This window comes from Eurosta solidaginis, chromosome 4 (genome assembly GCF_040869045.1).
Source record: "Eurosta solidaginis isolate ZX-2024a chromosome 4, ASM4086904v1, whole genome shotgun sequence".
NCBI classification, from domain to species: Eukaryota; Metazoa; Arthropoda; class Insecta; order Diptera; family Tephritidae; genus Eurosta; species Eurosta solidaginis.
This window is the reverse complement of record NC_090322.1, coordinates 5,941,164-5,953,514: the sequence shown is the minus strand read 5'-3', so window position 1 is coordinate 5,953,514 and position 12,351 is coordinate 5,941,164. Positions and strand designations below refer to the sequence as shown.

General features: G+C 35.1%; 1 protein-coding gene across 1 annotated transcript in view; it reads right to left on the bottom strand.

Moving 5' to 3' along the window:
• Positions 1 to 12,351, bottom strand: part of LOC137248879 (serine-rich adhesin for platelets-like) — a 157,701-nt gene that overhangs the window by 120,354 nt on the left and 24,996 nt on the right. The window lies entirely within an intron of this gene.

Here is a 12,351-nt window from a genome sequence, read left to right as displayed (position 1 = left end):
TATTTTATATATTATTAAATCACATTGTCGGGATGGACTGTGATGCCGAGCAACGGAATTGATTATTAGTGCTGTCGGAATGGACGTGATTTCGAGCAGCTGATGTACACACACAATAAGTAGGGCTGCGATGTGTGGGAGGTTGGAAAGGACTTGATTTCAAGCCACCCGCCCAAAGTAACTATTGATTATTAGTGCCGTCGGAATGGACGTGATCTCGAGCAGCAGATGTATATTTAACACACAATGAGTAGGGCTGCGATGTGTGGGAGGTTGGAAAGGACGTGATTCCAAGCCACACGCCCAACGTAACTATTGATTATTAGTGCTGTCGGAATGGACGGAATTTCGAGCAGCTGATGTATGTACATACACAATAAGTAGGGCTGCGATGTGTGGAAGGTTGGAAAGGACTTGAGTCCAAGCCACCCGCCCAAAGTAACTATTGATTATTAGTGCCGTCGGAATGGACGTGATTTCGAGCAGCAGATGTATATTTAACACACAATGAGTAGGGCTGCGATGTGTGGGAGATTGGAAAGGCCGTGATTCCAAGCCACCCGCCCAACGTAACTATTGATTATTAGTGCTGTCGGAATGGACGTGATTTCGAGCTTGATGGATCTGAGGGCAAATGATTTAAAGCAAAAAGCAAAAATTGCCTTTGGACTGATTCCAATTTTTCGCTATGACGTGAAATGATGATCCAGATAATGGAAGCATATTCCAATATAGGTCTTACTAACGATAAAAAAAATTGAAATGTTGCAGAAAAGTAGCAGCCGAAAATGAAATATTATTGCATGCAAAGGGTTGATTTTCAACTCAAGCGCAAGAAATAAATAATTCCATATAAAAAAACGCTAAAGAAATGCTCAAGAAAAATATCTTTTGCCAAGTAGATATCCCCTCAAGAAAACTCATACGCTTTTTGCTACCCTTTTTTAAATTTTGTTTAGCAAATGTGCTCAGGGGCGCCTTGCTTTCTCGTTTCATTATTTCTTGCTCAACGACCCTGTAAGAACACAGTTGGTTTAATACCAGGGATAACATTGACTGTACTTATGAGTTTTTTGAATGATATTTGCAGTTCTTTTTCGGCACAATTTTTTTTTCTCTTGTTTAGATATTTTACTAAATTTTTTTCTAATACTTTGCTGAACCCTGTAAATAATTAAAAAAAAAAAATTTTAATTAAACAGTTTTATTGAAAACAATACTTACATGAAATAATAATAATACGAAAAGCTAGAAAATAATTAGGTAGGTCCTTGGTACTAGTCATCACACTCCTTATCAATCTAGGGCGTTGATCAGACATTTAAATAAAAGCGTTATGCGCGTGAAATTTCTAAAAATGTGAGGCGTAGCATAACCTGATTAAGGTTCAGTTGGTTTTATTTATGACTATCAATAGAAATATGACGCGTCCAACGCTTTTATTTAATTGTCTGATCAACGCCCTAGATTGATAAGGAGTGTGATGACTAGTACCTAGGACCTACCTAATTATTTTCTAGCTTTTCGTATTATTATTATTTCATGTAAGTATTGTTTTCAATAAAACCGTTTAACTTAAAAATTTTTGTTTAGTTATTTTATTTTCAAGTTTTTAGTCTTTATTTAATTGCCTATTATTTCTCATTCTATTTAGTTCATTTAGTGACTCATTGTTACAAGGACTATTTCCTGACAATTTGTTACAACCTAAGTCCTCAATACATAATCCTTCAAAAGACTTTACTCGACTCTGCGCCACGTATGCTTGTCCCTCCTCCAACTCCAAAATATTTTGATGTCATTTCTACTGGACTGTATGCAATATTTGTTCCAAATATGAGCCAAATCGGGTATCATAGGTCGCTTTCTATTCATGTATGTATTATGTGTTCCAAATATGGACCAAATCAAATCGGACCACAAATACGATTTTTGTGAATATCTCGATCCTTGCGCCACCTAGCGGCGATTTTTTTGATAGGTCGCTTTCTATTCTTGTATGTATTATGTGTTCCAAGCATGAGCCAAGTCGGACCACAAATACGATTTTTGTGAATATCTCGACCCTTGCGCCACCTAGCGGCGATTTTTTTTTCATAAGTCGCTTTTTATTCTTGCATGTATAATGTGTTCCAAATATGAGCCAAATCGGGCCACAAATACGATTTTTGTGAATATCTCGACCCGTGCGCCACCTAGCGGCAATTTTTTTTCACAGGTCGATTTCTATTCTTGCATGTATTATGTGTTCCAAATATGAGCCAAATCGGACCACAAATGCGAATTTTGCGAATATCTCGATCCATGCGCCACCTAGCGGCGATTTTTTTTCACAGGTCGATTTCTATTCTTGCATGTATTATGTGTTTCAAATATGAGCCAAATCGGACCACAAATGCGAATTTTGCGAATATCTCTATCCTTGCGCCACCTAGCGGGGATTTTTTTCTTATTATTGCATTGTCATCGGGTTCTGAACTAAATTCCAAGTTTCAAGCTTGTAGCTTATAGGGAAGTTACTTAAATTTCAATTACAAGATTCGTTCACAACGGCCGTGCGGCCATGCACGCGGCCTGCCTGTCAACTCAAGCTAAATAAAACCGTTTAAAAAACAGGCTTGACGGATGACTTGGCACTCCCTTTCTGTGAACTTGCGAAGTGGATATGGGAAAAACATGCGACAATATGGTCGTAGAACCACTGCCATTAAATATCAAACATCAAAATAGAAAATAAGTCTGAGCTGGAATTATTTCGCTACCTAAAATACTGTTACATAGTGTAATCGAAACGATTTTTTGTTTTTTGATATTCTACCATTTTTTTGCATTGAAAATTTCACAAAAAAAGTGTGAAACCAATTCAACTGAAATTCCACTGATAAATAATTTTCGGCTTACTTTTGGCCATTTTCAACCCACTGTGCCAACTCTAAATGCATATTTTGTTTTTAAGTGAAATAATGACTTTGTACTTATGCCAATGCCGATGTTTTCATTTTGCTTTTGTATGTTGGAATTTTACCAAATTTTTCAATACGCGTAAATATTATAATCTTTCGCTATTGAGTGGCAAAAGAACAACGTTGCTGTACTATGAGAGTAAAATGGCTTACAAATACTATACATTTTTTTTCAACAAGCTCTTAAGGTAGGCATTCATAAAGCGTTAAGAGATTTTGTCAATACTAGGGCGGGTCAATTTGTAGGGCGTGGAAACTACGAAAAAATTGCAAAAGCGGAAAATGCTCTATGGATTACATATACTGAGCAATCTCTCTTAAGACACTATTGGTCAAGCCCTATTTTTTAAAGCGGAGATTACTTGTCGGGCTTTAAAGTAACTTTTTGTTTTATTTTAGTTATAGGTAGTTATACAAATTCTCTAGTAATCCTATTTTATTAAAAGCTTTTAGGCTAAAGATAAAATAAATATTTACAGTTATGCAGTTAGTTGAAATTTATTCACATAGTTGGGGTTTCAACATTTCTGCGCGCTTAGAAAAAAATCCAATTGAAGAGTAAAAAGGAGTTAAACAACACACTTAATTTGTTTTTGTTTTTCTGTTGAAAGTTTTTCTAAGAAAAAAAAATAAATAAATGTAAGGCGCGATAACCTCCGAAGAGATTTTAGGCCGAGCTTCTATTCCAACTTGTGTCGTGCTCCTTTTAATTGTTCCTACAAATGTGCAGGACGGAACCTACTTGTTTTATGCCGAGAAGCTTTTCATGGCCGAAATACACTCGGAGTGCTTGCCGAGGGCGATCCCGCTTAGAAAAATGTGCTTCTAATTGAGTTTGTTTCTAAAATTTTGATGTTGATGTGCCCGGGGCGGAGCACGCTACCATCACACCACGACGGCCGCCAATTTTGTGAAGCTTTAGAAAAAAACGCCTAGTATGTGCTTCTACAGCAACTTGTCCTATTCGTCACTAGCTAACATGAGCTTCTATTTTTTTCCTTGTTATATATACAAGTCCCGTCACGTGTGATTTCGTAATCCCACCCGTCACTATTAGAAAATGGTAATTATTTTGTGCAAATAGCATACCTTAGTTTTATTACTCACTAGCTTTGTACGAAATGAGTATTCGCCTTTTAGTGATAAAATTTCAACACATTTACAATTACCAATTAAAGAGAAACTACTTAAAGTTTGTGTTAAAGTCGAGTCAAAATGTTGCACCGGTCTATATGGAATACCCCTTATACAGTTTTAGAGACACACTTTTTAAGTACAATAACAAGTCACTCGCAATTGGCGTTTTATAAAAACATTTATTATAAAATGTAGCAGATACAATTGTTGCCAAATATAGGAGTATCTTTAGCCATACTTAAGAATGTTCGGGGTGAAGTTGTAGACATATCTTCAGAATTCGAGGCAGTAATGAAGCAGCTGAGCAGACTAAAGGATTTAAAGCTCATTATATTTGATCCCCTTGCTTCTTTCTTCAAATTGATTTTAGCTTAAAGCGTCTGGAGTTGAGTTACTCAAAATGATTCGTAGAGCATTTTGCGCATATGCGATTTTTTGGGTAAAAATCGACCCCCCTAACCTACACCAGTCACCATAAAATTCCTGTATATTCTGGCACTCCCTGTGGACAATAAGCTCATCAAATCGTTTTTAAGTCGAGTTGTTTTGCCGTTTTTTTTTATTCGCATTTCATTATTCTGCCACGTGATTTTTTTGCGACTCGTTGACAAAAGAATACGCTTAATGTAGGTGTAAAAAATATTTTTTTAGCTGCTTGCAATTAATTTGTCTGCCTTTTTATTTAATGGTTCTTGATAAATTTTACATGCGTTCTTGCTACGTAGATTAGAATTTTTTTTTGTTTAAATGCCATGAAAATTTTGATATGAGTGAACTTTTAACGCAAAATCACTTAAAGCTATCTTCAATTTAACTATTAATTGATCAATTAAAATACTCATGAAGGCTCTTTAAAGCAGGCTTTCGTTCAAAAATCCGATTTAGATACCTTGTTTTATAAATTTTTTTTTTAACTTATTATAATTGGGTTAAAATAATTATTGAATCTTCTAATTTTTTTATATTTTTGCAGTTTCATTTAACCAAAACATGCGTATTCATTTACTTTTATTTTTTCAAAATAGGTGCCTCACAATTCTTGGAATTTTTTATTATTTTTATTTCTTGATTAAAATTGTACACGTCTGCCGCGCCATTAAAAGTTTTCTTTGAAATGATGAGAACTCTGCTCGTAATTCTTTCTATGTGCACTTTTTATAGAATATTTATGTTCCGTTTATGTGCTGTTGGTGCGAAAATAGCTGCGTGAAAACTGTTGCGTGAAAATGCTTAAAGCCTAAAAAGATGCGATGAGCGAAATATTTCGTCTTTACAGCAAAAAAATATGTATAATTTTGTTCGTGCTATAAAAGCAATTTTTTTAGCATTAGGGTGCGCCTAAGCTTGCAACGTTGCTCATCACAGTATAAGCAATCCTAGAAACTGCTGTGCTCTCTGAAAAATCGCATAATGCAAAGGTCCCAAGGGTTCGGAAAAAATGTTTTTTTAGTTACGAATTAAACTTTTGGCAACAATCCATGAATTATGATTAATGTCCTTTAAAAAGCACGAATAAGGTTCTCAGTGTGAATTTCACATTAAATTGTTTCGGTATCAACAGTATTTTTAATTTGAATAATCGTGATCGCCCCTCAGCAGTGATGAATTTATTTTTTTTGTTCATTTCATTCGAAATTATATCTTAGTCATTCAAAATTATTTTAACGCCTGCGGTTGACATCAAAATCAGATTCGGCAATACATCAGAAGAAATTTTTAAAATGCAATTAAACAAAAGAGAACACACTTAAAAAGAAAAAAATAACACCTGTGTTGAAATAGAATTGCAAATTCCATTTAAAAACTTTATTAATACAGTCACTGTTATCCCGGAACTTATATATGTTATAGACTAACTCCGCCCTCTTGGCAAATGCCAGAAGTGTTCTAGGACCTTGCTTAAGTGCTGACTCAAGAACTATACCACCCTAGTAGCTGAAGAGAGCGCAGGACACGAAGATTGAACATACTCAACCGTTTCCTCTTGAAGCTCGCGCTTTCTACTTCTGCTGTTACTGACGCGGCCTAATTTATAGCATGTGACGCCAGAAGGCAGTGTCCAGTGTAGTCTCTTTAGAGATATGAGCAACTTTGTGAGTCTAACGTCGTATGATTTGCACATAATCTTAGAAATTTTGCAGCCCAGCGCTTCTGTCCACGTCTTTCCTACTTGATGGATCATATGCAGTTCCTATCTCCTTTTGATTTCTCTCAAACGGATTGGGACATCTACCGTCAATTCCGCTGTTCAATGATTCTTTGCATTCCAAGACACTTTTTGATGAAGTATTGTTTGATATTATTGCCTTCATCGCCGCCTGACTATCAATATATATATTGCCTCGACTGTAGCTTAAGCGCGCTTCCTCCAGAATTTCTGCTGCTCTTTAGGGCTCCATTTTCCAGCTGCAAGGCTATGGGAAAGCGTAGCAGAAAGCATATGAGTTTTTCCTGTTGTTGTTGTTGTTGTAGCAGTGCTTTGCCTCATCCAATAGGTGCGACCAATCACAAATTGTCATTAATATCCTCTAACGGGAGTCCAAGGAAACTTGCTGTTTCAACAGGGGTGGACCATAATGAGAGGGGTGTTAGAGGCGTTGGTTCCACATTACAATTAAAGAGATGGTTGATGTCATGTGGGGACACATTGCAAGCAGGGCATACATTTTGTATGTCTGAGTTGATTCTGGATAGGTAAGAGTTTAACCTGTTACAGTATCCAGATCGAAGTTGAGCTAGAGTGACTCGCGTTTTCCTGGGGAGTGTGCGTTCCTCTTCCGCAAGTTTTGGGTACTGTTCTTTGAGTACTAGATTTACCGGACAATTTTCTGCATAAAGGTCGGACGCCTGTTGGTAGAGTTAACTGAGGACCTGCTTGTGAGTTTTTCCTCTTTCTTTCCTCTTTTCTTTTGATTTGGATACTTAGCCTTATGCTTCAGATACTTGTTTTGGTAATCACGTTAAGACTAGGCAACAACGTTTTATTGAAGGCAAACTCATTGTAACCGCTAAGGATGCCATGAGTGTACATCGATATAGTTTGAAACACAATAAATTTCGCAATTGGCATATTAAATGAAAAAATTACTAACCACCCTAAAGTATACTACTTTGCATTGCATATAAGCGATTCGCTGTGCAATTTTTCGGCGAAAAATGAAAGAGCCATAACTAATTGCTGACAAAAGATTCTGTCAAACGCGTTGTGTGTGTGCGTGTTCGAAGATAAATGAAAAGAAAAGTTATGAAACCAGGAAGTTTTTCAATAATTTCTTACACCGGTGCAAAAATTTCAAGAAAAATTGTCTTTCAACAGCTCAATGCCCCTTTCTTTTAACGGTGTGCTTGCTATATCGGTCGCTTTCAAATAGATGTGATATGGGTACAGGGCGACACTGATAAAGTCAATGTCCTGACAAAGGATACTCTTGAAGCAGAACCAACGTACCCAGATATAACAGCGATCAATTCAGAAAATCGCAATGTTCAGAAAACGGCAAAAACTGACTACGTTTTCCATAAGCGCCAAACCAATTTTAATTTTTTACAAGTATTTTCTCGCTGATTAAAGGAGTTATTAGTAAATCGAGTAAACAGTTACATAGGTATTGAATACTCATAACTTCTAAATCTAGGATTTTTCAGTCAGCTTAGCTTAAACTTGGAATGAGTTAAATAGTACAACTAAGTTTAGAGTAAATTTAGTTGAAAACACAAAAACAAAATGTATAAGCTCGAACACTAACAGGGGTAAGGAAAAGTATTAATCCTTAACTTAATTCAAAAACACACACATTTGAAAAAAATTCATGTAGGCGTATCATTTCTTTGTTTTATGAACGTCGATTTGAGCCAACTGTCAAATGAAACACCGATCCTTAAATTTTAAGAAAAAGGAGTTCTTAAATTATTTTTTACACTTCACCATAATATCAAGAGAACAAATTTTATTTATAATCAACACTTTAAAATGTCTAAGAACTGCCAGACAGATGAAACACACTGGCAAATAGGCCTGATTACATTCACAAAGCCGGCTACAAAGCGCCATCTGTCAAATAATTTTTACACATGCTCTTATGAGGGTCGTTATTTTTCCAAATTAAGCTAAATTCTGTTTTTGGGTAGCGTAAGTGAGTGGCGTCCTTTTTATTTTGTTAATAATAACCAGGGAACGGATTCTATGGAAATTGCCTTTTTTCTGTGGAACCAGGTATTGTGGTTTTGATTAAAAATTACAACGAATTAGCTTTACCTGATCCCGGATATACTCATTTCGATTTGCCTTTCTTTGCCTCTTTGGAAATAAATGCTTTTTTTTGCCTTTTTTCTATTTTCAAGAGCTCATATTTTAAATTGATTTGTATATAAAACTGGTGTTGAAGAAATTTTTATCTTGCAATGTATTCACATGAAATACTTCAGCAAATAATAATTTTATACTCCTCATGTCACCCTGTTGCGTACCAAACTTATAGCCAAATCCACGAAGTTTGCTAAAACTCTAACTTGAAAGCTGTTTTATTCAAAACGATTTGCCAGATTCTGTACGTGAAAAATTTAAAACATAGCAATATTAAAACAAATGGCAAAATTAAAAGCTGCAACCAAATTAAAAATCAACGGGCTCATTAAAGAGTTTGGTTCGGAACCTTTTATACTGATGGATCCATTTTATTCTGCAGCATCTGTTCAACAAAGGTTAATCATGAAAAAAAGTATTATATTCAGCAGCACATCAAACGTGAAAAACATGTAAAAGGAACACAATTAATAAAAAGCAAGACCCAAATGATAGTGCCTTTTGTGCAGAAGAATGAGTTTTACGAAGATCTCACTAAAATGATGATTGCAACCGACATTCCTTTCTAGAAATTAAAGAGAGGAAAATTTAAATCATTTCTCCCTGATGAATCCACTATAAGAAAAAGTTATCTTAAGGATTGTTTCGACTCCGTTTTGCAGAAGATTCGTTTAGAAATAGGGGAAAGCCGTATCTTTGTGTCCATCGACGAAACTACGGACAAAGCTGGTCGCAATGTAACCAATGTTATTGTTGGGCCATTGCATGAAAGCGGACGAGGTTATCTATTGACCGTGGTGGTGTTGGAAAAGGTGAACTCGTCAACAATTGCAACACTTTTTGACGATTCTATGCACATCCTATGGCCAGAAGGACTCCAACGCGAAAAGGTTTTGGTATTTGTTACTGATGCGGCACCCTACATGAAGAAGAGTGCGTCGTTGTTAAAACTACTTTACCCCAATATGATTCACATAACTTGCGTCGCGCATGGTGTACACCGGGTCTGCGAATCAATACGCGCAAGGTACTCTGATGTTGACGCCTTAGTTTCAAACTTAAAGAAAGTGTTTCTAAAAAGCCCAACAAGGGTGGCAATTTTCAAAGAAATGGAACCAGCTCTACCTCTTCCCCCTCGGCCGGTACATCAAAAAAAAATTATTATTTTTTATTGATTGTAACTATTGTATTATTTTATGCAGGTGATTACTCGATGGGGTACGTGGTTAGTTGCAGTGGTGTATTATGCCGACAACTTTGATTCTATAAAGAGAATAGTTGACCACTTAGTAGATGACGCGCCATGTGTCTCTTTCGCAAAACAATTGTTGAACAAAGCATCTATTCTGGAAAATTTAATATACATAAAACATAATTTTGGATTTATTTTGGAAGAAAAGGTTTTCGAAAGACTTCAGAAAACAGGTTGTTTAAACATTGTTTGCTAAAAAAATTATTTACTTACATATAAATTCTCAGGAGCCCCCATTGGAGAAGTATTAAATATTTTAGATAATATTCAGAGGCGGCTTTCAGAAGCGCGCGGAACCACTTCCAAAGTGGTTTTGGAAAAATTCCATGCCGTTTTTACAGCCAACGTAGGTTTGGAGACAAACCGTCCTAGTTGATTAAATATTAAAAGGCGAAGAGAACACCCTAGTCCCTAATAATTTGGAAGCTTGCATGGTTCCATATTTAAATTGGGCACCACTTGTATCAGCTCAGGTCGAGCGTACTTTTAGTACTTTCAAGGCATTTCTTCGCGATAATCGAATGAAAATGCTACCCGAAAACTTTAAGATGCATCTTGTGGTGCAATGTTACTACAACTTTAAAGAGTAAAATTTTTATGTTTAAAAACTCGATTCAAATCAAAGTACAAAACTTCATGTAATGAAACTAAATATTTTTGTTTTTTCGTTTTCGTTATAAACTCTAAGTAAAGTGATTTTTTTCTTTTTAAAAATAAATGAATATTTTGCTTATTTATAAATTGTTTGCCTTTTAATTGCCCTTTGTTTGTTTTTTAGTGCCTTTTTCTGCCTTTTTCGCTACTTTATTTTGCCCTTTTTAGAGATTTTTAGGTCCTTAAAATCCGTTCCCTGATAATAACCATGGCGGAACCAGCAACAGGTGACTGCCGAAAATCAGCTGATTGGTACTTTTTTAATATCATTTGACACTTCAACTTACGGCGCAGTACGATTTGACATTAGTCTTTCGATTTACAAAAACAAAGTACATGGAACTCTTTTTGTGGCTGCCGCGTTTAAAGTAATCAAGTATCCAATGCTTGGCTACGGTTGTCGTCAAGCTTTGATTTATTGTGGTTGCGGTCTGTAGCAGTCGTGTTGAATGTAGTCAGCGCTAATGTAGCCAAAAATATTTTTGCTTAGACGGCCCATACATGACACAAAAGCCATGCGCAAATATAAAACGACGGAATTTGTGCAAATGAAAATTTTGACATACACGGCTCAAAAACACTGCGCAATATTCATTTTTCAACTAGCGCAACAAATGAAACGTTTTCTAATTGTATAAAAAATTATTATGTATTATTGAATTTGTGTGAATTCCTGTTGCAAGCTAAGATGGTCCTTATGCCTTCGATATTAACATTTTCAAGCAACAATTACTGATGTTATATTATCAGAAACAACGGGTAAACTGTGTAACATTCACCACACACGAAGAAAAAAGCATGTGCAATTTTTGCAGACATGCGTAAATATCAAAATCGTTTTGATTTTAGCGCAGTTCTCTGCGCAAATAGCGCAACCAGTGCACACACCGGGCAAATCCTTGTGCAAATTGGTAATTGGCACAAGGATACTTGAGCCGTGTAATTGGCGTATTAGTAATTTGACGTAAAATTCCAACCTTTGGATCGTAACTAGTCACGGGGCGTTCATAAAAATATCACTCAACAACTGCTAAACATTTTTGTATCCTAAGAGCGCCCATTGAGTGAGTTGGCGTTAAAAAAAAAAACAACAAAAGCAAGGAAGTATCTAATACATTATCATCGACTTGACCGACTTGCATTGGGCTCCCTACCAATGCCCAATGTTAATAAATAACTCTTTTAGATTGACATATTAAACAAAAGTTTTAAGCAGACCTGTTAAATAATGATTAAAAATTTTAATGATTATTAATTATAATGAGTTTTCCTCAGCCAATTGTTTAATAATTAAGTGTCAGTAGGTATGCCCTATTAATGGTTATTAATTAATTATTTTCATTAAAATTTTGTAATTAATTAATTAATTATTTTTAATTGCATAATTAATACAAACAATGTTGATTATTTTTAATTATTTTTTCGTTTGTCTTATGGAATGAAAAACATAATTATTTGATTATTTTAATTAATTTTGATTATTTTTAATTAAATAATTAATATAATTATTTGATTAATGTCAATTAATTTTGATTATATAAATTACATAATTAATACAATTATGTGATTATTTTTAATTAATTTTAAATATGTATATATAGCTGGCTTTAGGTCCGTGTTTTATAATTGAAAAATTAAAAAATACCCTTTGATTCTTCTTTTAAATCGATATATTTCGATTGCTCAACGGCAATCATCTTCAGGATTGTAGCAACTAACAAAAATAATAAACATAACAATAAACAAATTTTGCATTTTACATTTCACATAAATACATACTTTTATTAACACGTCTGCTTTGTCCGACGTGGAGTATGGTACTGTTTTTTAGTGAGCAGGTGTTTGTAGATATGTGCGCTGTGATCTACGTCGCTCTTATAGTTCAGTCGTGTGTTAGTCGGAATATTAATAATGTGTAACATTTCTCATGAGCAGGTGTTTGTAGATATGTGCGCTGTGATCTACGTCGCTCTTATAGTTCAGTCGTGTGTTAGTCGGAATATTAATAATGTGTAACATTTCTCATTATTAATATTCCGACT